This window comes from Triticum aestivum, chromosome 2B (assembly GCF_018294505.1).
Source record: "Triticum aestivum cultivar Chinese Spring chromosome 2B, IWGSC CS RefSeq v2.1, whole genome shotgun sequence".
Lineage (NCBI taxonomy): Eukaryota > Viridiplantae > Streptophyta > Magnoliopsida > Poales > Poaceae > Triticum > Triticum aestivum.
In genome coordinates this window covers 721371374-721395583 of record NC_057798.1, presented here as the reverse complement: position 1 = coordinate 721395583, position 24210 = coordinate 721371374, and the positions used below count along the sequence as shown (strand labels likewise).

General features: G+C 46.6%; 1 pseudogene; it reads right to left on the bottom strand.

Moving 5' to 3' along the window:
* LOC123039487 (probable E3 ubiquitin ligase SUD1) overlaps nt 1-23775 on the bottom strand; it is a 34841-nt pseudogene extending 11066 nt beyond the window's left edge.
* Between the last annotated feature and the right edge of the window lie 435 nt (nt 23776-24210).

Here is a 24210-nt window from a genome sequence, read left to right as displayed (position 1 = left end):
CGCGAGGTCCTGGCATCTTGAGCTAGAGATATGCGTAGTGCGGCACGGCATTGAATTTTGCAAATGCGGTTCGTCCAAGCAGGGCGTGATAGCCGGTGCGGAATGGGACTATGTCAAAGATTAACTCCTTGCTCCAGAAGTTATCCGGTGATCCGAAGACCACCTCGAGTGTGACCGAGCCTGTACAGCTGGCTTCGACCCCTGGTATGACACCTTTGAAGGTTGTCTTTGTGGGTTTAATCCTCGAAGGATCGATGCCCATTTTTCGCACTGTGTCCTGGTAAAGCAGGTTCAGGCTACTGCCGCTGTCCATTAGGACTCTCGTAAGGTGAAATCCGTCGATAATTGGGTCTAGGACCAGTGTGGCGAATCCGCCGTGACGGATGCTGGTGGGATGGTCCCGTCGATCAAAAGTGATCGGGCAGGAGGACCATGGGTTGAATTTTGGGGCGACTGGCTCCAGCGCATAGACGTCCTTGAGAGCACGCTTCCGCTTCCTTTTGGGGATGTGGGTTGCGTATATCATATTCACCGTCCGAACTTGTGGGGGAAATCCCTTCTGTCCTTTGTTGTTCGGCGGTCGGGGCCCCTCCTCGTCATCGCTATGTAGCCCCTTGTCTCTGGTCTCGGCACTTATCTTGCCTGCCTGCTTGAACACCCAACAATCCCTGTTGGTGTGATTGGCTGGCTGTTCGGGGGTGCCGTGTATCTGGCACGAGCGATCAAGTATCTGGTCTAAGCTGGATGGGCCCTGAGGGTTTCGTTTGAATGGCTTCTTCCGCTGACCCGGTTTAGAGCCTCTGAATCCGGCATTGACTGCCGTATCTTCAGTATTATCACTGTTAATGCGGCGCTTATGCTTGTTGCGGCGTGACCTGCCGTTGTTATCCTTGTTATCCAAATTGTCGGGGCTTTTGCTTATGTTATTGCTACGAGCTAGCCAGCTGTCTTCTCCCGCGCAGAAGCGGGTCATGAGTATCGTGAGGGCTGCCATAGACTTCGGCTTTTCCTGTCCTAGGTGCTGGGCAAGCCATTCGTCTCGGATGTTGTGCCTGAAGGCTGCGAGGGCCTCGGCGTCCGGACAGTCGACTATTTGGTTTTTCTTTGTCAGGAACCGTGTCCAGAATTGTCTGGCCGATTCCTCTGGTTGCTGGATTATGTGGCTTAGGTCATCGGTGTCTGTTGGTCGCACATACGTGCCCTGGAAGTTGTCAAGGAATGCGGATTCCAGGTCCTCCCAACAACTGATTGACTCTGCTGGCAGGCTATTAAGCCAATGCCATGCTGGTCCTTTAAGCTTGAGCAGGAGGTATTTGATGGCGTGTAGATCATCGCCACGGGCCATGTGGATATGAAGGAGATAGTCCTCAATCCATACCGCAGGATCTGTTGTGCCATCGTATATGATTTGATGTTTACGGGTTTGAAGCCCTCGGGGATTTGATGATCCAGTACTTCGTCTGTGAAGCATAGTGGGTGTGCGGCGCCCCTGTACTGAGCTATATCGTGACGCAGCTCGGACGAGCTTGGTCTATTGTATTCGGCCGGGCCATACCTATTATGTCTGGTGTGACGGCTAGCGTCACGTGAAGCGGGGCGCCCATGCGATCTGTAGATCGATCTTGTTTGCCTTGCCTTGTTCTCCAAGATGTCTCGCAGGTCTGTTGCATCTCCCCGTACTCTGGTATGTTTTGAGCGGTGGCGGGTGCGGCTTGGGTCGAGGGCCTAAAGGCCTCTCTATTGCGACCACGGGGTGGCCGATCGGGTGCATCGTACGCTGGTGATGTAGGCTTAGTTGCTTCCTCCTCAAGTTGGGGAAGCAGCCTGCGCTTCGAGTAGCTCTTGGATGGGCGTTCTAGTTTATACTCTTCGGCCGCCAGGACTTCGGTCCATCTGTTGGCTAGCAGGTCTTGGTCAGCTCTAAGCTGCTGCTGTTTCTTCTTGAGGTTGCTTGCCGTGGCTACGAGTCTGTGTTTGAAATGCTCTTGCTCGACGGGATCCACTGGCACGACGAATTCATCGTCGTCGAGGCTTGCCTCGTCTTCGGAGGGAGGCATGTAATTGTCGTCCTCGTTCTGTTTGTCGGTCGCTCTCTCACGAGGGCTGGCTCCTTCGTTCTCCTACACTGAATCCTGCTGGAGGGGGTTGTCTTCGGCACTGTCCGGCGTATTGTTATCTCCGGTGCCGGAATCGCCATTTTTGCTTTGGCGGGACTTAGAGCGGCGCCGCTGACGTCGACGCTTGGGTTGCTTCTTGGAGGGGTCATCCTCCGTTTTCTCCTTGCCCTCCCCCGCTTTAGGGGTGTCCACCATGTATATGTCGTATGACGAGGTGGCTTTCCAGTTCCCTATAGGCACTGGTTCTTGATCGTCTCCTTCATCGACGTCCATGCCATCGATGTCTTCGGAGTCGAAGTCGAGCATGTCGGTTAAATCATCGACAGTGGCTACAAAGTGGGTGGTGGGTGGGCTACAAATTTCTTCGTTGTCCACATCCCAACTGTGTTGGCCGTAGTCCGGCCAGGGCTCGCCTGAAAAAGAGAGAGACTTTAACGAATTCAGGATGTTGCCGAAAGGTGAGTGCTGAAAGACATCCGCGACGGTGAACTCCATGACCGGAGCCCAATCGGGCTTGACCGAGAGAGGTGCGGGATTTACGGAGTCCGGATCGGAGTCCGGCACCTCGGAGTCACGGGCCTTGCAAGGGACTAGGCTGGTATCCGGCTCTATTGCCTTAGAGATTGCAGTTTCCGGGGTGGCGTCTAACCGTCCGTCCCCGACTGGCATAGTGGGCTCCGAGCTAATGGTCGGAGCGGACACCTGAGCGACGCTCTGGGCATTGTCCGATGACAGAGCTAAATCATGCCCATCATGACAGTGCGGCGCACCCGGTTGTGGCTTGAATCCATCAAAGATCAAGTCCCCGCGGATGTCGGCCGTGTAGTTCAAGCTTCCAAACCTGACCTGATGGCCAGGGGCATAGCTCTTGATCTGCTCCAGATGGCCGAATGAGTCAGCCCGAAGTGCGAAGCCGCCGAATACGAAGATATGGCCGTGGAGAAAAGTCTCATCCCGGACCGTGTCGTGGTTGACGAGCGAAGAAGCCATCGGGCCTAAAAGGTGACAACACAGAGGAACTCTCAATGAAAGCACCAATGTCGGTGTCAAAACCGGCGGATCTCGGGTAGGGGGTCCCGAACTGTGCATCTAGGCGGATGGTAACAAGAGACAAGGGACACGATGTTTTTACCCAGGTTCGGGCCCTCTCGATGGAGGTAAAACCCTACTCCTGCTTGATTAATATTGATGATATGGGTAGTACAAGAGTAGATCTACCACGAGATCGGAGTGGCTAAACCCTAGAATCTAGCCTATGGTATGATTGTTGTTTGTCCTACGGACTAAAACTCCCCGGTTTATATAGACACCGGAGAGGGCTAGGTTTACACAGAGTCAGTTACAATGGGAGGAGATCTTCATATCATATCGCCAAGCTTGCCTTCCACGCCAAGGAAAGTCCCATCCGGACACAGGACGGAGTCTTCAATCTTGTATCTTCGTAGTCCAGGAGTCCGGCCGAAGGTCATAGTCCGGCCATCCGGACACCCCCTAATCCAGGACTCCCTCAATTGGTGAGGCGAATACAGCTTACTTCCAGCGACACGCAAGGCACAGGCAGAGGAGAAACACAATTGTTACTCTGCAACACCAGGGATCTGTGTACACAGGGCAGGAGAAGATTGTTGTGGCAGTGGATGAGTTTTTTCAGGAGCTGTTTGGGACAGCAACACCAAGAACGAGCACTATCAACCTGGATAATCTGGATCTTCCATCGCTGGATCTCTCCAGACTGGAGAGCCATTCTCGGAGGAGGAAGTTCTCAGGGCAATAAAGGCCATGCCGTTCGACAAGGCTCCGGGACCCGATGGATTTACAGGTCGCTTGTTTGCAACATGTTGGTCTATTATCAAAGGTGATTTCATGAGAGCCATGGAGCAGTTTCACAACGAGGATATGAGGGGATTGGCGGCTATCAACAAAGCTCTAGTCTCGCTGCTGCCTAAGAAAGAGGGGCCGATGGAGGTTGAAGATTTCCGCCCAGTGAGCCTTATAAGCAGACCGAGCAAGATCTTTGACAAGGTTGTTGGGGAACGTAGTAATTTCAAAATTTTCCTACGTACACGCAAGATCATGGTGATGCATAGCAACGAGAGGGGAGAGTAATGTCCACGTACCCTCGTAGACCGTAAGCGTAAGCGTTATGACAACGCGGTTGATGTAGTCGTACGTCTTCACGATCCGACCGATCCAAGTACCGAACGTACGGCACCTCCGAGTTCAGCACACGTTCAGCTCGATGACGATCCCCGGACTCCAATCCAGCAAAGTGTCAGGGATGAGTTCCGTCAGCACGACGACATGATGACGATGATGATGTTCTACCGGCGTAGGGCTTCGCCTAAACTCCGCGACGATATGACCGAGGTGGAATATGGTGGAGGGGGGCACCGCACACGGCTAAGGAACGATCACGTAGATCAACTTGTGTTTTTGTACCTAGAGGTGCCCCCCTGCCCCCGTTTATAAAGGAGCCAGGGGGAGGGGGTCGGCCGGCCAGGAGGGGCGCGCGAGGAGGAGTCCTCCTCCCACCGGGAGTAGGACTCCCCCCCTTCCTTGTTGGAGTAGGAGAGAAGGAAAGAGGGGGAGAGGGCGAAGGAAAAAGGGGGCTGCACCCCTTGTCCAATTCGGACCAGAGGGGGGCTGTGCACCTCCTTCCTTTCGGCCTCTCTCCTCTATTCCGGTATGGCCCAATAAGGCCCATATACTCCCCGGCGAATTCCCGTAACTCTCCGGTACTCCGAAAAATACCCGAATCACTCGGAACCTTTCCGAAGTCCGAATATAGTCGTCCAATATATCGATCTTTACGTCTCGAACATTTCGAGACTCCTCGTCATGTCCCCGATCTCATCCGGGACTCCGAACTCCTTCGGTACATCAAAACTCATAAACTCATAATATAATTGTCATTGAAACCTTAAGTGTGCGGACCCTACGGGTTCGAGAACAATGTAGACATGACCGAAACACGTTTCCGGTCAATAACCAATAGCGGAACCTGGATGCTCATATTGGCTCCCACATATTCTACGAAGATCTTTATCAGTCAAACCGCATAACAACATACGTTGTTCCCTTTGTCATCGATATGTTACTTGCCCGAGATTCGATCGTCGGTATCCAATACCTAGTTCAATCTCGTTATCGGCAAGTCTCTTTACTCGTTACGTAATGCATCATTCCGTAACTAACTCATTAGCTACATTGCTTGCAACGCTTATAGTGATGTGCATTACCGAGAGGGCCCAGAGATACCTCTCCGACAATCGGAGTGACAAACCTAATCTCGAAATACGCCAACCCAACATGTACCTTTGGAGACACCTGTAGAGCTCTTTATAATCACCCAGTTACGTTGTGACGTTTGGTAGCACCCAAAGTGTTCCTCCGGTAAACGGGAGTTGCATAATCTCATAGTTACAGGAACATGTATAAGTCATGAAGAAAGCAATAACAACATACTAAACGATCAAGTGCTAAGCTAACGGAATGGGTCAAGTCAATCACATCATTCTCCTAATGATGTGATCCCGTTAATCAAATGACAACTCATGTCTATGGCTAGGAAACTTAACCATCTTTGATTCAACGAGCTAGTCAAGTAGAGGCATACTAGTGACACTATGTTTGTCTATGTATTCACACATGTATTATGTTTCCGGTTAATACAATTCTAGCATGAATAATAAACATTTATCATGATATAAGGAAATAAATAATAACTTTATTATTGCCTCTAGGGCATATTTCCTTCAGTCTCCCACTTGCATTAGAGTCAATAATCTAGTTCACATCGCCATGTGATTTAACACCAATATTCATATCTATATATGATTAACATAGTTCACATCGTTATGTGACCAATACCCAAAGGGGTTACTAGAGTCAATAATCTAGTTCACATCACTATGTGATTAACACCCCAAGAGTACTAAGGTGTGATCATGTTTTGCTTGTGAGAGAAGCTTAGTCAACGGGTCTGTCACATTCAGAGCCGTATGTATTTTGCAAATATTCTATGTCTACAATGCTCTGCATGGAGCTACTCTAGCTAATTGCTCCCACTTTCAATATGTATCCAGATTGAGACTTAGAGTCATCTGGATCGGTGTAAAAGCTTGCACCGATGTAACTTTTTACGACGGGCTCTTTTATCACCTCCATAATCGAGAAGTATTTCCTTAGTCCTCACTAAGGATATTCTTGACCGCTGTCCAGTGATCTACTATTAGATCAAAATTGTATTCCTTTGCCAAACACATAGCAAGGTATACAATAGGTCTGGTTGACAGCATAGCATACTTTATAGAACCTATGACTGAGGCATAGGGAATGACTTTTCATTCTCTTTCTATTTTCTGCCATAGTCGGGTTTTGAGTCTTACTCAACTTCACACCTTGCAACACAGGCAAGAACTCTTTCTTTGACTGTTCCAATTTGAACTACTTCAAAAAAAATTATCAAGGTATGTACTCATTGAAAAACTTATCAAGCGTCTTGATCTATCTATATAGATCTTGATGCTCAATGTGTAAGCAGCTTCACCGAGGTCTTTCTTTGAAAAACTCCTTTAAAACACTCCTTTATGCTTTCCAGAAAATTCTACATCATTTCCAATTAATAATATGTCATTCACATATACTTATCAGAAATGCTGTAGTGCTCCCACTCACTTTCTTGTAAATACAGGTCTTTCCAAAAGTCTGTATAAAACCATACGCTTTGATCAACTCATCAAAGCGTATATTCCAACTCCGAGATGCTTGCACCAGTCCATTGATGGATTGCTGGAGCTTGCACACTTTGTTAGCATCTTTAGGATTGACAAAAACTTTCTGTTTGCATCATATACAACTCTTCTTTAATAAATCCATTAACGAATGCAGTTTTGACATCCATTTGCCAGATTTCATAAAATGTGGCAATTGCTAACATGATTCAAACAGACTTAAGCTTCGATACTAGTGAGAAAATCTCATCGTATTCAACACCTTGAACTTGTTGAAAACCTTTCGCAACAAGTCGAGCTTAGTAGATAGTAACACTAATATCAGTGTTCGTCTTCCTCTTGAAGATCCATTTATTTTCTATGGCTTGCCGATCATCGGGCAACTCCACCAAAGTCCACACTTTGTTCTCATACATGGATCCCATCTTAGATTTCATGGCCTCAAGCCATTTCGCGGAATCTGGGCTCATCATCGCTTCCTCATAGTTCGTAGGTTCATCATGGTCTAGTAACATGACTTCCAGAACATGATTACCATACCACTCTGGTGCGGATCTTTACTTTGGAAGACCTACGAGGTTTGGTAGCAACTTGATTTGAAGTTTCATGATCATCATCATTAACTTCCTCACTAATTGGTGTAGGAATCACTGGAACTGATTTCTGTGATGAACTACTTCCCAATAAGGGAGAAGGTACAATTACCTCATCAAGTTCTACTTTCCTCCCACTCACTTCTTTCGAGAGAAACTCCTTCTCTAGAAAGGATCCATTTTAAGCAACAAAGATCTTGCCTTCGGATCTGTGATAGAAGGTGTACCCAAAAGTCTCTTTTTGGTATTCTATGAAGATGCACTTCTCCGATTTGGGTTTGAGCTTATCATGCTGAAACTTTTTCACATAAGCATTGCAAGCCCAAACTTTAAGATACGACAGCTTAGGTTCATTGTCAAACCATAGTTCATATGGTGTCGTCTCAACGGATTTAGATGGTGCCCTATTTAACGTGAATGCAGCTGTCTCTAATGCATAACCCCAAAACGATACTGGTAAACTGATAAGAGACATCATAGATCGCACTATATCCAATAAAGTACGGTTATGACGTTCGGACACACCATTAAGCTGTGGTGTTCCAGGTGGCATGAGTTTGTGAAACTATTCCACATTATTTTAATTGAAGACCAAACTCGTAACTCAAATATTCTTCTCCACAATCAGATCGTAGAAACATTATTTTCTTGTAACGATGATTTTCCACTTCACTCTGAAATTGTTTGAACTTTTCAAATGTTTCAGACTTGTGCTTCATTAAGTACATATACTCATATCTGCTCAATTCATCTTGTGAAGGTCAGAAAATAACGATACCTGTCATGAGCATCAACACTCATTGGACCATATACATCGGTATGTATTATTTCCATCAAGTCAGTAGCTCGTTCCATTGTTTCAGAGAACGGAGTTTTAGTCATCTTGCCCGAAAGGCACGGTTTGCAAGCATCAAATGATTCATAACCAAATAATTCCAAAAATCCATCTTTATGGAGTTTCTTTATGCGCTTTACACCGATATGACCCAAACGGCAGTGCCACAAATAAGTTGCACTATCATTATTAACTTTGCATCTTTTGGCATCAATATTATGAATATGTGTATCACTACGATCGAGATCCAACAAACTATTTTCATTGGGTGTATGACCATCAAAGGTTTTATTCATTTAAATAGAACAACAATTATTCTCTGATTTTAAATGAATAACTGTATTGCAATAAACATGATCAAATCATATTCATGCTCAACGCAAACGCCAAATAAAATTTATTTAGGTTCAACACTAATCCCGAAAGTATGGGATTGTGCGATGATGATCATATCAATCTTGGAACTACTTCCAACACTCATCGTCACTTCCCCTTCAACTACTCTCTGTTTATTCTGTAACTCATGTTTCAAGTTACTAATCTTAGCAACCGAACAAGTATCAAATACTCAGGGGTTACTATAAACACTAGTAAGGTACACATCAATAACCCGTATATCAAATATACCCTTGTTCAGTTTGCCATCCTTCTTATCCACCAAATATTCAGGGTATTTCTGTTTCCAGTGACCATTTCCTTTGCAATGTAAGCACTCAGTTTTAGGCTTTGGTTCAGCTTTGGGCTTCTTCGTGGGAGTGACAACTTGCTTGTCATTCTAGTTGAAGTTCCCTTTCTTTCCCTTTGCCCTTTACTTGAAACTAGTGATCTTGTCAACCATCAATACTTGATGCTCTTTCTTGATTTCTACCTTCGTCGATTTCAACATCACGAAGAGCTCGGGAATCGTTTTCGTCATCCCTTGCATACTATAGTTCATCACAAAGTTCTACTAACTTGGTGACGGTGACTAGAGAACTCTGTCAATCACTATCTTATCTAGAAGATTAACTCCCACTTGATTCAAGCGATTGTAGTACCCAGACAATCTGAGCACATGCTCACTAGTTGAGCGATTCTCCTCCATCTTTTAGCCATAGAACTTGTTGGAGACTTTATATCTCTCAAGTCGGGTATTTTCTTGAAATATTAACTTCAACTCATGGAACATCTCATATGGTCCATGACGTTCAAAACGTCTTTGAAGTCCCGATTCTAAGCCGTTAAGCATGGTGCACTAAACTATCAAGTAGTCATCATATTGAGCTAGCCAAACGTTCATAACGTCTGCATCTGCTCCTGCAATAGGTCTGTCACCTAGCGGTGCATTAAGGACATAATTCTTCTGTGCAGCAATGAGGATAAACCTCAGATCACGGATCCAATCCGCATCATTGCTACTAACATCTTTCAACACAATTTTCTCTAGGAACATATCAAAATAAACATATGAAAGCAACAACGCAAGCTATTGATCTACAACATAATTTGCAAAATACTACCAGGACTAAGTTCATGATAAATTTAAGTTCAATTAATCATATTACTTAAGAACTCCCACTTAGATAGACATCCCTCTAATCCTCTAAGTGATTACGTGATCCATATCAACTACACCATGTCCGATCATCACGTGAGATGGAGTAGTTTCAACGGTGAACATCAATATGTTGATCATATCTACTATATGATTCACGCTCGACCTTTCGGTCTCCGTGTTCCGAGGCCATATCTGTTATATGCTAGGCTCGTCAAGTTTAACCTGAGTATTCCGCGTGTGCAACTGTTATGCACCCGCTGTATTTGAACGTAGAGCCTATCACACCCGATCATCACGTGGTGTCTCAGCACGAAGAACTTTCGCAACAGTGCATACTCAGGAAGAACACTTTTGCTATGATAATTTAGTGAGGGATCATCTTATAATCCTACCGTCAATCAAAGCAATATAAGATGCATAAAAGATAAACATCACATGCAATCAATATAAGTGATATGATATGGCCATCATCATCTTGTGCTTGTGATCTCCATCTTCGAAGCACCGTCATGATCACCATCGTCACCGGCGCGACACCTTGATCTCCATCGTAGCATCGTTGTCGTTACGCCATCTATTGCTTCTACGACTATCTCTACCGCTTAGTGATAAAGTAAAGCAATTATAGGGCGTTTGCATTTCATACAATAAAGCGACAACCATATGGCTCCTGCCAGTTGCCGATAACTTCAGTTACAAAACATGATCATCTCATTGTTGGAAATATGCCCTAGAGGCAATAATAAAAGCATTATTATTGTATTTCCTTGTTCATGATAATTGTCTTTATTCATGCTATAATTGTGTTATCCGGAAATCGTAATGCATGTGTGAATAACAGACACCAACATGTCCCTAGTGAGCCTCTAGTTGACTAGCTCGTTGATCAACAGATAGTCATGGTTTCCTGACTATGGACACTGGATGTCATTGATAACGAGATCACATCATTGGGAGAATGATGTGATGGACAAGACCCAATCCTAAACATAGCACAAGATCGTATAGTTCGTTTGCTAGAGTTTTGCAATGTCAAAGTATCTTTTCCTTAGACCATGAGATCGTGTAACTCCCGGATACCGTAGGAGTGCTTTGGGTATGCCAAACGTCACAACGTAACTGGGTGACTATAAAGGTAGACTACGGGTATCTCCGAAAGTGTCTGTTGGGTGACATGGATCAAGACTGGGATTTGTCACTCCGTATGACGGAGAGGTATCACTGGGCCCACTCGGTAATGCATCATCATAATGAGCTCAGAGTGACCAAGTGTCTGGTCACGGGATCATGCATTACGGTACGAGTAAAGTGACTTGCCGGTAACGAGATTGAACGAGGTATTGGGATACCGACGATCGAATCTCGGGCAAGTAACATATCGATAGACAAAGGGAATAGCGTACGGGGTTGATAGAATCCTCGACATCGTGGTTCATCCGATGAGATCATCGTGGAGCATGTGGGAGCCAACATGGGTATCCAGATCCCGCTGTTGGTTATTGACCGGAGAGTCGTCTCGGTCATGTCTGCTTGTCTCCCGAACCCGTAGGGTCTACACACTTAAGGTTCAGTTACGCTAGGGTTGTAGGGATATGTATATGCAGTAACCCGAATGTTGTTCGGAGTCCCGGATGAGATCCCGGACGTCACGAGGAGTTCCGGAATGGTCCGGAGGTAAAGATTTATATATGGGAAGTCCTGTTTCGGGCATCGGGACAAGTTTCGGGGTTATCGGTATTGTACCGGGACCACCGGAAGGGTCCCGGGGGTCCACCGGGTGGGTCCACCTGTCCCGGGGGGCCACATGGGCTGTAAGGGGGTGCGCCTTGGCCTAATGGGCCAAGGGCACCAGCCCCACATAGGCCCATGCGCCTAGGGTTTAAGGGGGCAAGAGTCCTAGGAGGGTAAGGCACCTCCTAGGTGCCTTGGGGGGGAGGGAAACCCCCCTTGGCCGCCGGCCCCCTAGGAGATTGGATCTCCTAGGCTGCGCCACCCCCCCTTGGCACCCCTATATATAGTGGGGGAGAGGAGGGACTTCATACCTGAACGCCTCGGCCTTTGGTTGCCTCCTTCTCCCTCCCCAACACCTCCTCAACCTCCATAGTGCTTAGCGAAGCTCTGCCGGAGTACTGCAGCTCCATCAACACCACGCCGTCGTGCTGCTGCTGGTGCCATCTCCCTCAACCTCTCCTCCCTCCCTTGCTGGATCAAGAAGGAGGAGACGTGGCTGTTCCGTACGTGTGTTGAACGCGGAGGTGCCGTCCGTTCGGCGCTGGTCATCGGTGATTTGGATCACGTCGAGTACGACTACATCATCACCGTTCTTTTGAACGCTTCCGCTCGCGATCTACAAAGGTATGTAGATGCATCTAATCACTCGTTGCTAGATGAACTCCTAGATGATCTTGGTGAAACGAGTAGGAAAATTTTTGTTTTCTGCAACGTTCCCCAACAGTGGCATCATGAGCTAGGTCTATGCGTAGTTCTTCTTGCGCGAGTAGAACACAATTTGTTGTGGGCGTAGATTTGTCAACTTTCTTGCCGTTACTAGTCCTTTCTTGCTTCAGCGGTATTGTGGGATGAAGCGGCCCGGACCAACCTTACACGTACGCTTACGTGAGACCGGTTCCACCGACTAACATGCACTAGTTGCATAAGGTGGCTGGCGGGTGTCTGTCTCTCCTACTTTAGTTGGAGCGGAATCGATGAACAGGGTCCTTATGAAGGGTAAATAGAAGTTGACAAATCACGTTGTGGCTTTAACGTAGGTAAGAAAACGTTCTTGCTAGAACCCTAATTCAGCCACGTAAAACTTGCAACAACAATTAGAGGACGTCTAACTTGTTTTTGCAGCAAGTGGTTTGTGATATGATATGGCCAAAGTTGTGATGAATGATGAATGATCTATATGTGATGTATGAGATGTTCATGCTATTGTAATAGGATTCACGACTTGCATGTCGATGAGTATGACAACCGGCAGGAGCCATAGGAGTTGTCTTTATTCTTTTATATGACCTGCGTGTCATCAAGAAACGCCATGTAAATTACTTTACTTTATTGCTAAACGCGTTAGCCATAGTAGTAGAAGTAATAGTTGGCGAGCAACTTCATGGAGACACGATGATGGAGATCATGATGATGGAGATCATGGTGTCAAGCCGGTGACAAGATGATCATGGAGCCCCAAGATGGAGATCAAAGGAGCTATGTGATATTGGCCATATCATGTCACGTTTATTATTTGATTGCATGTGATGTTTATCATGTTTTGCATCTTGTTTACTTAGAACGACGGTAGTAAATAAGATGATCCCTCACAATAATTTCAAGAAGTGTTCCCCCTAACTGTGCACCGTTGCGACAGTTCGCTGTTTCAAAACACCACGTGATGATCGGGTGTTTTATTCAGACGTTCACATACAACGGGTGTAAGACAGATTTACACATGCAAACACTTAGGTTGACTTGACGAGCCTAGCATGTACAGACATGGCCTCGGAACACAGAAGACCGAAAGGTCGAGCATGAGTCGTATAGAAGATACGATCAACATGAAGATGTTCACCGATGTTGACTAGTCCGTCTCACGTGATGATCGGACACGGTCTAGTTTAACTCGGATCATGTAATACTTAGATGACCAGAGGGATGTCTAATCTAAGTGGGAGTTCACTAATAATTTGATTAGTTGAACTTAATTATCATGAACTTAGTCTAAAATCTTTGCAATATGTCTTGTAGATCAAATGGCCAACGTAGTCCTCAACTTCAACGCGTTCCTAGAGAAAACTAAGCTGAAAGACGATGGCAGCAACTATACGGACTGGGTCCGGAACCTGAGGATCATCCTCATAGCTGCCAAGAAAGATTATGTCCTACAAGCACCGCTTGGTGACGCACCCGTTCTCCCTGCAGAACAAGATGTTATGAACGCTTGGCAGGCACGTTTCGATGACTACTCCCTCGTTCAGTGCGGCATGCTTTACAGCCTAGAGCCGGGGCTCCAAAAGCGTTTTGAGAGACATGGAGCATATGAGATGTTCGAAGAGCTGAAAATGGTTTTCCAAGCTCATGCCCGGGTCGAGAGATATGAAGTCTCCGACAAATTCTTCAGCTGTAAGATGGAGGAAAACAGTTCTGTCAGTGAGCACATACTCACTATGTCTGGGTTGCATAACCGCTTGACTCAGCTGGGAGTTAATCTCCCGGATGATGCGGTCATTGACAGAATCCTCCAGTCGCTTCCACCAAGCTACAAGAGCTTTGTGATGAACTTCAATATGCAGGGGATGGAAAAGACCATTCCTGAAGTATTTGCTATGCTGAAATCAGCAGAGGTAGAAGTCAGGAAGGAACATCAAGTGTTGATGGTCAATAAAACCACTAAGTTCAAGAAAGGCAAGGGTAAAAAGAACTTCAAGAAGGACGGCAAGGAGGTTGCCGCGCCCGGCAAGCAAGCTGCTGGGAAGAAGCCAAAGAATGGACCCAAGCCCGAGACTGAGTGCTTTTATTGCAAGGGAAGCGGTCACTGGAAGCGGAACTGCCCTAAGTACTTAGCGGATAAGAAGGCCGGCAAAACAAAAGGTATATGTGATATACATGTAATTGATGTGTACCTTACTAGTGCCCGTAGTAGCTCCTGGGTATTTGATACCGGTGCAGTTGCTCACATTTGTAACTCAAAGCAGGGGCTGCGAAATAAGCGGAAACTGGCAAAGGACGAGGTGACGATGCGCGTCGGGAATGGTTCCAAGGTCAATGTGATCGCCGTCGGCACGCTACCTCTGCATCTCCCTTCGGGATTAGTTTTAAACCTTAATAATTGTTATTTAGTGCCAGCTTTGAGCATGAACATTGTATCGGGATCTCGTTTAATTCGAGATGGCTACTCTTTTAAATCTGAGAATAATGGTTGTTCCATTTTTATGAGAGATATGTTTTATGGTCATGCTCCTATGGTGAATGGTTTATTCCTTATGAATCTCCAACGTGATGCTACACATATTCATAATGTGAGTACCAAAAGAAGTAAGGTTGATAATGATAGTCCCACATACTTGTGGCACTGCCGCCTTGGTCACATAGGTGTTAAACGCATGAAGAAGCTCCATGCTGATGGACTTTTAGAGTCTCTTGATTATGAATCATTTGACACGTGCGAACCATGCCTTATGGGTAAAATGACCAAGACTCCGTTCTCAGGAACAATGGAGCGAGCAACCGACTTATTGGAAATCATACATACTGATGTGTGCGGTCCGATGAGTGTTGAGGCTCGCGGTGGCTATCGTTATGTTCTCACCCTCACTGATGATTTAAGTAGGTATGGGTATATCTACTTAATGAAACACAAGTCTGAAACCTTTGAAAAGTTCAAGGAATTTCAGAGTGAGGTTGAAAATCAACGTGACAGGAAAATCAAGTTTCTACGATCAGATCGTGGAGGAGAATACTTGAGTCACGAGTTTGGGGCACACTTAAGAAAATGTGGAATAGTTTCACAACTCACGCCGCCTGGAACACCTCAGCGTAATGGTGTGTCCGAACGTCGTAATCGCACTCTGTTAGATATGGTGCGATCTATGATGTCTCTTACCGATTTACCGCTTTCTTTTTGGGGCTATGCTTTAGAGACTGCCGCATTCACTTTAAATAGGGCTCCGTCGAAATCCGTTGAGACGACACCGTATGAATTATGGTTTGGGAAGAAACCTAAGCTGTCGTTTCTAAAAGTTTGGGGATGCGATGCTTATGTCAAGAAACTTCAACCTGAAAAGCTCGAACCCAAATCGGAAAAATGCGTCTTCATAGGGTACCCAAAAGAAACTATTGGGTACACCTTCTACCTCAGATCCGAAGGCAAGATCTTTGTTGCCAAGAATGGGTCCTTTCTGGAGAAAGAGTTTCTCTCGAAAGAAGTAAGTGGGAGGAAAGTAGAGCTTGATGAAGTATTGCCTCTTGAACCGGAAAATGGCGCAACTCAAGAAAATGTTCCTGAGGTGCCTGCACCGACTAGAGAGGAAGTTAATGAAAATGATCAAGATACTTCTGATCAAGCCCCTACTGAAATCCGAAGGTCCACAAGGACACGTTCCGCACCAGAGTGGTACGGCAACCCTGTCTTGGAAATCATGTTGTTAGACAACGGTGAACCTTCGAACTATGAAGAAGCGATGGCGGGACCGGATTCCGACAAATGGCTGGAAGCCATGAAATCCGAGATAGGATCCATGTATGAAAACAAAGTATGGACTTTGACTGACTTGCCCGTTGAGCGGCGAGCCATAGAAAATAAATGGATCTTTAAGAGGAAGACAGACGCGGATGGTAATGTGACCATCTATAAAGCTCGGCTTGTCGCTAAGGGTTATCGACAAGTTCAAGGGGTTGACTACGATGAGACTTTCTCACCGGTAGCGAAGCTGAAGTCCGTCCGAATCATGTTAGCAATTGCCGCATTCTATGATTACGAAATATGGCAAATGGACGTCAAAACGGCATTCCTTAATGGTTTCCTTAAGGAAGAATTGTATATGATGCAGCCGGAAGGTTTTGTCGATCCTAAGAATGCTGACAAAGTGTGCAAGCTCCAACGCTCGATTTATGGGCTGGTGCAAGCATCTCGGAGTTGGAACATTCGCTTTGATGAGATGATCAAAGCGTTTGGGTTTACACAGACTTATGGAGAAGCCTGCGTTTACAAGAAAGTGAGTGGGAGCTCTGTAGCATTTCTCATATTATATGTAGATGACATACTTTTGATGGGAAATGATATAGAACTCTTGGACAGCATCAAGGCCTACTTGAATAAAAGTTTTTCAATGAAGGACCTTGGAGAAGCTGCTTATATATTAGGCATCAAAATCTATAGAGATAGATCGAGACGCCTCATAGGTCTTTCACAAAGCACATACCTTGATAAGATATTGAAGAAGTTCAATATGGATCAATCCAAGAAAGGGTTCTTGCCTGTGTTACAAGGTGTGAAATTGAGCTCAGCTCAATGTCCGACCACGGCAGAAGATATAGAAGAGATGAGCGTCATCCCCTATGCCTCAGCCATAGGTTCTATTATGTATGCCATGCTGTGTACCAGACCTGATGTAAACCTTGCCGTAAGTTTGGTAGGAAGGTACCAAAGTAATCCCGGCAAGGAACACTGGACAGCGGTCAAGAATATCCTGAAGTACCTGAAAAGGACTAAGGAAATGTTTCTCGTTTATGGAGGTGACGAAGAGCTCGTCGTAAAGGGTTACGTCGACGCTAGCTTCGACACAGATCTGGATGACTCTAAGTCACAAACCGGATACGTGTATATTTTGAATGGTGGGGCAGTGAGCTGGTGCAGTTGCAAGCAAAGCGTCGTGGCGGGATCTACATGTGAAGCAGAGTACATGGCAGCCTCGGAGGCAGCACATGAAGCAATATGGGTGAAGGAGTTCATCACCGACCTAGGAGTCATACCCAATGCGTCGGGGCCGATCAAGCTCTTCTGTGACAACTCTGGAGCTATTGCACTTGCCAAGGAGCCCAGGTTTCACAAGAAGACAAGGCACATCAAGCGTCGCTTCAACTCCATTCGTGAAAATGTTCAAGATGGAGACATAGAGATTTGTAAAGTACATACGGACCTGAATGTAGCAGATCCGTTGACTAAACCTCTCCCTAGAGCAAAACATGATCAACACCAGAATTCCATGGGTGTTCGATTCATCACAATGTAACTAGATTATTGACTCTAGTGCAAGTGCGAGACTGTTGGAAATATGCCCTAGAGGCAATAATAAAAGCATTATTATTGTATTTCCTTGTTCATGATAATTGTCTTTATTCATGCTATAATTGTGTTATCCGGAAATCGTAATGCATGTGTGAATAACAGATACCAACATGTCCCTAGTGAGCCTCTAGTTGACTAGCTCGTTGATCAACAGATAGTCATGGTTTCCTGACTATGGACACTGGATGTCATTGATAACGAGATCACATCATTGGGAGAATGATGTGATGGACGAGACCCAATCCTAAACATAGCACAAGATCGTATAGTTCGTTTGCTAGAGTTTTGCAATGTCAAAGTATCTTTTCCTTAGACCATGAGATCGTGTAACTCCCGGATACCGTAGGAGTGCTTTGGGTATGCCAAACGTCACAACGTAACTGGGTGACTATAAAGGTAGACTACGGGTATCTCCGAAAGTGTCTGTTGGGTGACATGGATCAAGACTGGGATTTGTCACTCCGTATGACGGAGAGGTATCACTGGGCCCACTCGGTAATGCATCATCATAATGAGCTCAGAGTGACCAAGTGTCTGGTCACGGGATCATGCATTACGGTACGAGTAAAGTGACTTGCCGGTAACGAGATTGAACGAGGTATTGGGATACCGACGATTGAATCTCGGGCAAGTAACATATCGATAGACAAAGGGAATAGCGTACGGGGTTGATTGAATCCTCGACATCGTGGTTCATCCGATGAGATCATCGTGGAGCATGTGGGAGCCAACATGGGTATCCAGATCCCACTGTTGGTTATTGACCGGAGAGTCGTCTCGGTCATGTCTGCTTGTCTCTCGAACCCGTAGGGTCTACACACTTAAGGTTCAGTTACGCTAGGGTTGTAGGGATATGTATATGCAGTAACCCGAATGTTGTTCGGAGTCCCAGATGAGATCCCGGACGTTACGAGGAGTTCCGGAATGGTCCGGAGGTAAAGATTTATATATGGGAAGTCCTGTTTCGGGCATCGGGACAAGTTTCGGGGTTATCGGTATTGTACCGGGACCACCGGAAGGGTCCCGGGGGTCCACCGGGTGGGTCCACCTGTCCCGGGGGGCCACATGGGCTGTAAGGGGGTGCGCCTTGGCCTAATGGGCCAAGGGCACCAGCCCCACATAGGCCCATGCGCCTAGGGTTTAAGGGGGCAAGAGTCCTAGGAGGGTAAGGCACCTCCTAGGTGCCTTGGGGGGGGAGGGAAACCTCCCCTTGGCCGCCGGCCATAGGAGATTGGATCTCCTAGGCTGCGCACCACCCCCCCTTGGCACCCCTATATATAGTGGGGGAGAGGAGGGACTTCATACCTGAACGTCTCGGCCTTTGGTTGCCTCCTTCTCCCTCCCCAACACCTCCTCAACCTCCATAGTGCTTAGCGAAGCTCTGCCGGAGTACTGCAGCTCCATCAACACCACGCCGCCGTGCTGCTGCTGGTGCCATCTCCCTCAAACTCTCCTCCCTCCCTTGCTGGATCAAGAAGGAGGAGACGTGGCTGTTCCGTACGTGTGTTGAACGCGGAGGTGCCGTCCGTTCGGCGCTGGTCATCGGTGATTTGGATCACGTCGAGTACGACTACATCATCACCGTTCTTTTGAACGCTTCCGCTCGCGATCTACAAAGGTATGTAGATGCATCTAATCACTCGTTGCTAGATGAACTCCTAGATGATCTTGGTGAAACGAGTAGGAAAATTTTTGTTTTCTGCAACGTTCCCCAACACTCATACACTAAAATATAGCATCACGTCTTGACCATATCACATCACAACATGCCCGGCAAAAACAAGTTAGACGTCCTCTACTTTGTTGTTGCAAGTTTTACGTGGCTGCTACGGGCTTAGCAAGAACCGTTCTTACCTACGCATCAAAACCACAACGATAGTTTGTCAAGTTGGTGTTGTTTTAACCTTCGCAAGGACCTGGCGTAGCCACACTCAATTCAGCTAAAGTGAGAGAGACAGACACCCACCAGTCACCTTTAAGCACGAGTGCTCGTAACGGTGAAACCAGTCTCGCGTAAGCGTACGCGTAATGTCGGTCCGGGCCGCTTCATCTCACAATACCGCTGAGCCAAAGTATGACATGCTGGTAAGCAGTATGACTTGTATCGCCCACAACTCACTTGTGTTCTACTCTTGCATATGACATCTATGCATAAAACCTGGCTCTGATACCACTGTTGGGGAACGTAGTAATTTCAAAATTTTCCTACGTACACGCAAGATCATGGTGATGCATAGCAACGAGAGGGGAGAGTAATGTCCACGTACCCTCGTAGATCGTAAGCGGAAGCGTTATGACAACGCGGTTGATGTAGTCGTACGTCTTCACGATCCGACCGATCCAAGTACCGAACGTACGGCACCTCCGAGTTCAGCACACGTTCATCTCGATGACGATCCCTAGACTCCGATCCAGCAAAGTGTCGGGGATGAGTTCCGTCAGCATGACGGCGTGGTGACGATGATGATGTTCTACTGGCGCAGGGCTTCGCCTAAACTCCGCGATGATATGACCGAGGTGGAATATGGTGGAGGGGGGCACCGCACACGGCTAAGAAATGATCACGTAGATCAACTTGTGTTTTTGTACCTAGAGGTGCCCCCCTGCCCCCGTATATAAAGGAGCCAGGGGGAGGGGGTCGGCCGGCCAGGAGGGGTGCGCCAGGAGGAGTCCTCCTCCCACCGGGAGTAGGACTCCCCCCTTCCTTGTTGGAGTAGGAGAGAAGGAAAGAGGGGGAGAGGGGGAAGGAAAAAGGGGGCTGCACCCCTTGTCCAACTCGGACCAGAGGGGGGCTGCGCACCTCCTTCCTTTCGGCCTCTCTCCTCTATTCCCGTATGGCCCAATAAGGCCCATATACTCCCCGGCGAATTCCCATAACTCTCCGATACTCCGAAAAATACCCAAATCACTCGGAACCTTTCCGAAGTCCGAATATAGTCGTCGAATATATCGATCTTTACGTCTCGACCATTTCGAGACTCCTCGTCATGTCCCCGATCTCATCCGGGACTCCGAACTCCTTCGGTACATCAAAACTCATAAACTCATAATATAATTGTCATCGAAACCTTAAGCGTGTGGATCCTACGGGTTCGAGAACAATGTAGACATGACCGAAACACGTTTCCGGTCAATAACCAATAGCGGAACCTGGATGCTCATATTGGCTCCCACATATTCTACGAAGATCTTTATTGGTCAAACCGCATAACAACATACGTTGTTCCCTTTGTCATCGGTATGTTACTTGCCCGAGATTCGATCGTCGGTATCCAATACCTAGTTCAATCTCGTTACCGGCAAGTCTCTTTACTCGTTACGTAATGCGTCATTCTGTAACTAACTCATTAGCTACATTGCTTGCAAGGCTTATAGTGATGTGCATTACCGAGAGGGCCCAGAGATACCTCTCCGACAATCGGAGTGACAAAACCTAATCTCGAAATACGCCAACCCAACATGTACCTTTGGAGACACCTGTAGTACTCCTTTATAATCACCCAGTTACGTTGTGATGTTTGGTAGCACCCAAAGTGTTCCTCCGGTAAACGGGAGTTGCATAATCTCATAGTTACAGGAACATATATAAGTCATGAAGAAAGTAATAGCAACATACTAAACGATCAAGTGCTAAGCTAACGGAATGGGTCAAGTCAATCACATCATTCTCCTAATTATGTGATCCCGTTAATCAAATGACAACTCATGTCTATGGCTAGGAAACTTAACCATCTTTGATTCAACGAGCTAGTCAAGTAGAGGCATACTAGCGACACTATGTTTGTCTATGTATTCACACATGTATTATGTTTCCGGTTAATACAATTCTAGCATGAATAATAAACATTTATCATGATATAAGGAAATAAATAATAACTTTATTATTGCCTCTAGGGCATATTTCCTTCAAAGGTGCTGGCAACAAGACTCGCGGAGGACTTGCCCAAGTTGATTGGGCAACACCAGAGTGCATTCGTGAAGGGGCGCTCACTTCATGACAACTTCATGCTTGTCCAAGGCACAACTCGAAGATGGCATGCCCTGAAATCGCCAGCGGTGCTCCTAAAGCTTGATATCACAAAAGCTTTTGACTCCATACGATGGCCGTTTGCATTGCAAGTTCTTAGAAGGTCTGGATTTGGCACGAAGTGGATATCCTGGATTTGTGGACTGCTTGCTACATCTTCCACAAGAATTTTGGTCAATGGGATTCTGGGGAAGCCGATTCTAGCTTGCAAGGGCTTTCGCCAAGGGGACCCTTTGTCTCCCATGCTTTTCATCATGTGCATGGAGCCGCTAAGGGCTATGTTCAAAATAGCAACCGAGCGTGGTTTGCTCGAACCGTTGGCAAGATTAGGTCTGAAGCAGAGGGTGTCTATGTTTGCTGATGATGTGGTGATTTTCCTCAAGCCGAATGAATTGGAATCAAGAGTATGTGGTGCGATCTTGGATATCTTTGGAGAAGCATCGGGACTGGTGGTTAACATAAGCAAAAGTGCAGCCTTGCCAATCAGATGCTCGCAAGAGGAGTTGCAGATAGTTGCTGCTCAACTGGGTTGTGCGAATGGAATGTTCCCTTACAAATATCTTGGGCTGCCACTAACACTGAGAAAGCAAACAGCCGCGCAACTTCAAGGGCTAGTGGATCGGGTTGTTGACTGTTTACCCCTATGGAAAGCAGCCATGCTGTCCAAAAGTGGATGTTTACTCTTAGTACAGTCTGTGCTCTGTGCTGTTCCAGTTCACTCGATGCTAGCACTGGACTTGCCACCCAGGATTATATCGGCCCTCGTCAAAATCTGCAGAGGCTTTCTGTGGTGTGGAAAGAAGGAAGATCATGGTGGCAACTGCTCGGTGGCCTGGGACACGGTTTGTACGCCCAAATGGGCAGGAGGATTGGGTTTGCCAAACTTGCAATGGTTGAACAAGGCACTCCAAGCACGATGGCCATGGCTGCAGAAATTTGACAAGTCAAGAGCATGGGCAGAATTTCCAATTTCAGTGCCCGTTGAATCTCGCGCGCTTGTGCATGCGGCGGCAAGGTCAATAATTGGCGATGGGCGCGTAACGCTATTCTGGGAGGACAGATGGGTTGATGGGTCTACGATCAGTGACCTAGCTCCGGCAATTTATGCCAGGGTGTCGATGCGAATCAGGAAATCGAGATTGGTTTCAGAGGCGATAATGAATAACCAATGGGCACTTGACATTGGACCGGATCTGCAGGCAGAAGAATTGGAGGAGTTCATCAACCTGTGCCAATCATCTCTGAAACACAATTATCTGAAGGGGTGGAGGACATAGTCAAGTGGTCGTGGGAAACTGATGGAAGATACTCGGCCCGATCGGCATATGAAGCAAGATTTGCTTTAAGGGAGACCTCAACAACAGCTACGTGTACATGGGACTCCAAAGCACCTTTGAGGTGTCGCTTCTTTGCTTGGTTGGCAATTAGGAACAGATGCTGGATGTCGGATAGACTGGCGCGCCATGGATTGCCGCATCAGGACTCCTGTCCTCTGTGTGACCAGGAGATTGAGACGATCAAGCCCCTCATGGTGGAATGCCCATTGGCAAAGCAGGTGTGGTTTGAGATGGGGAGATTCACTAGATCAGTAGCTTTTGAGCCTCGTCCGGATGAGACTATTGAGGAATGGTGCACAAGACAAGAAGCAAACGCGACAAAGCTGAAGCCTAGGAGAGCCCAATGCCTACTTGGGATGTGGACGATATGGAAGCATCGAAATGATGTGGTATTCAACGCTGTAGCACCCTCGGCTTCCCAAGTCATAAGGAAAATGAAGGAAGAGGCAATGATATGGGATCGAGCCGACCTGTTTAAAGTAAAGCAAGCAGGAAGGGTGGAAGAGCAAGGGGTGTGGGGTTTTAGTGAGTAGTTCTTCTAGTTCTTTGGGTAGTGGGGATTGAAAATCCACATGTAAATACTATCAGTAAATATGACTTTGGGAGCTCATCCTACCCTTCTTTCTATAATGAATGATACGCATGCTTGTGCGTATTCGAGAAAAAAAGATATGATAGTGACTTTCATTGCAAAGGAAGTTAGTGATACAATCTGAACAGTCATTTACCATTGGACTTCAATCCGCCTGCTACTGGCAGCCGAGGGATGGCAAACAGCAATGCACGCTCAACTGAGACTGGAAACAAAAGCATGGCGGAATTGAATACCATCGTGGTCAACCATGCTACGACTGCACGCGACATTGTTTGAACATCAGCAAAATTCCTGGTGCAATGTGCAAGAAGGGTAAGTATCTGCCAAAAGTTCCACAACCAACACCTCTGGATTTGCAAAACATTTCAATTGATTGATTGGTAAAACAATAAATAATAGCCAAAAACAGCAAAGAAACAGAGATTAGGGAAAACACGGTTCCTTTTCAGACTTACAAATAAACTTGTCAGACTAATGATGCAACAATGTCGGAACCTACCATGTCTCCGCCCTTGTCACCCCCTCGCCCCGGGTTAGCAACACTGGTGGCTTATGGCTGTATATGTACCTCAAAAGGACGACGCGAAGGTGGCATTCCTTGCTGAGCTGCATGACTTTCGTCTCACTTGTGCGGGCTCGAGAATTGTTGGGGG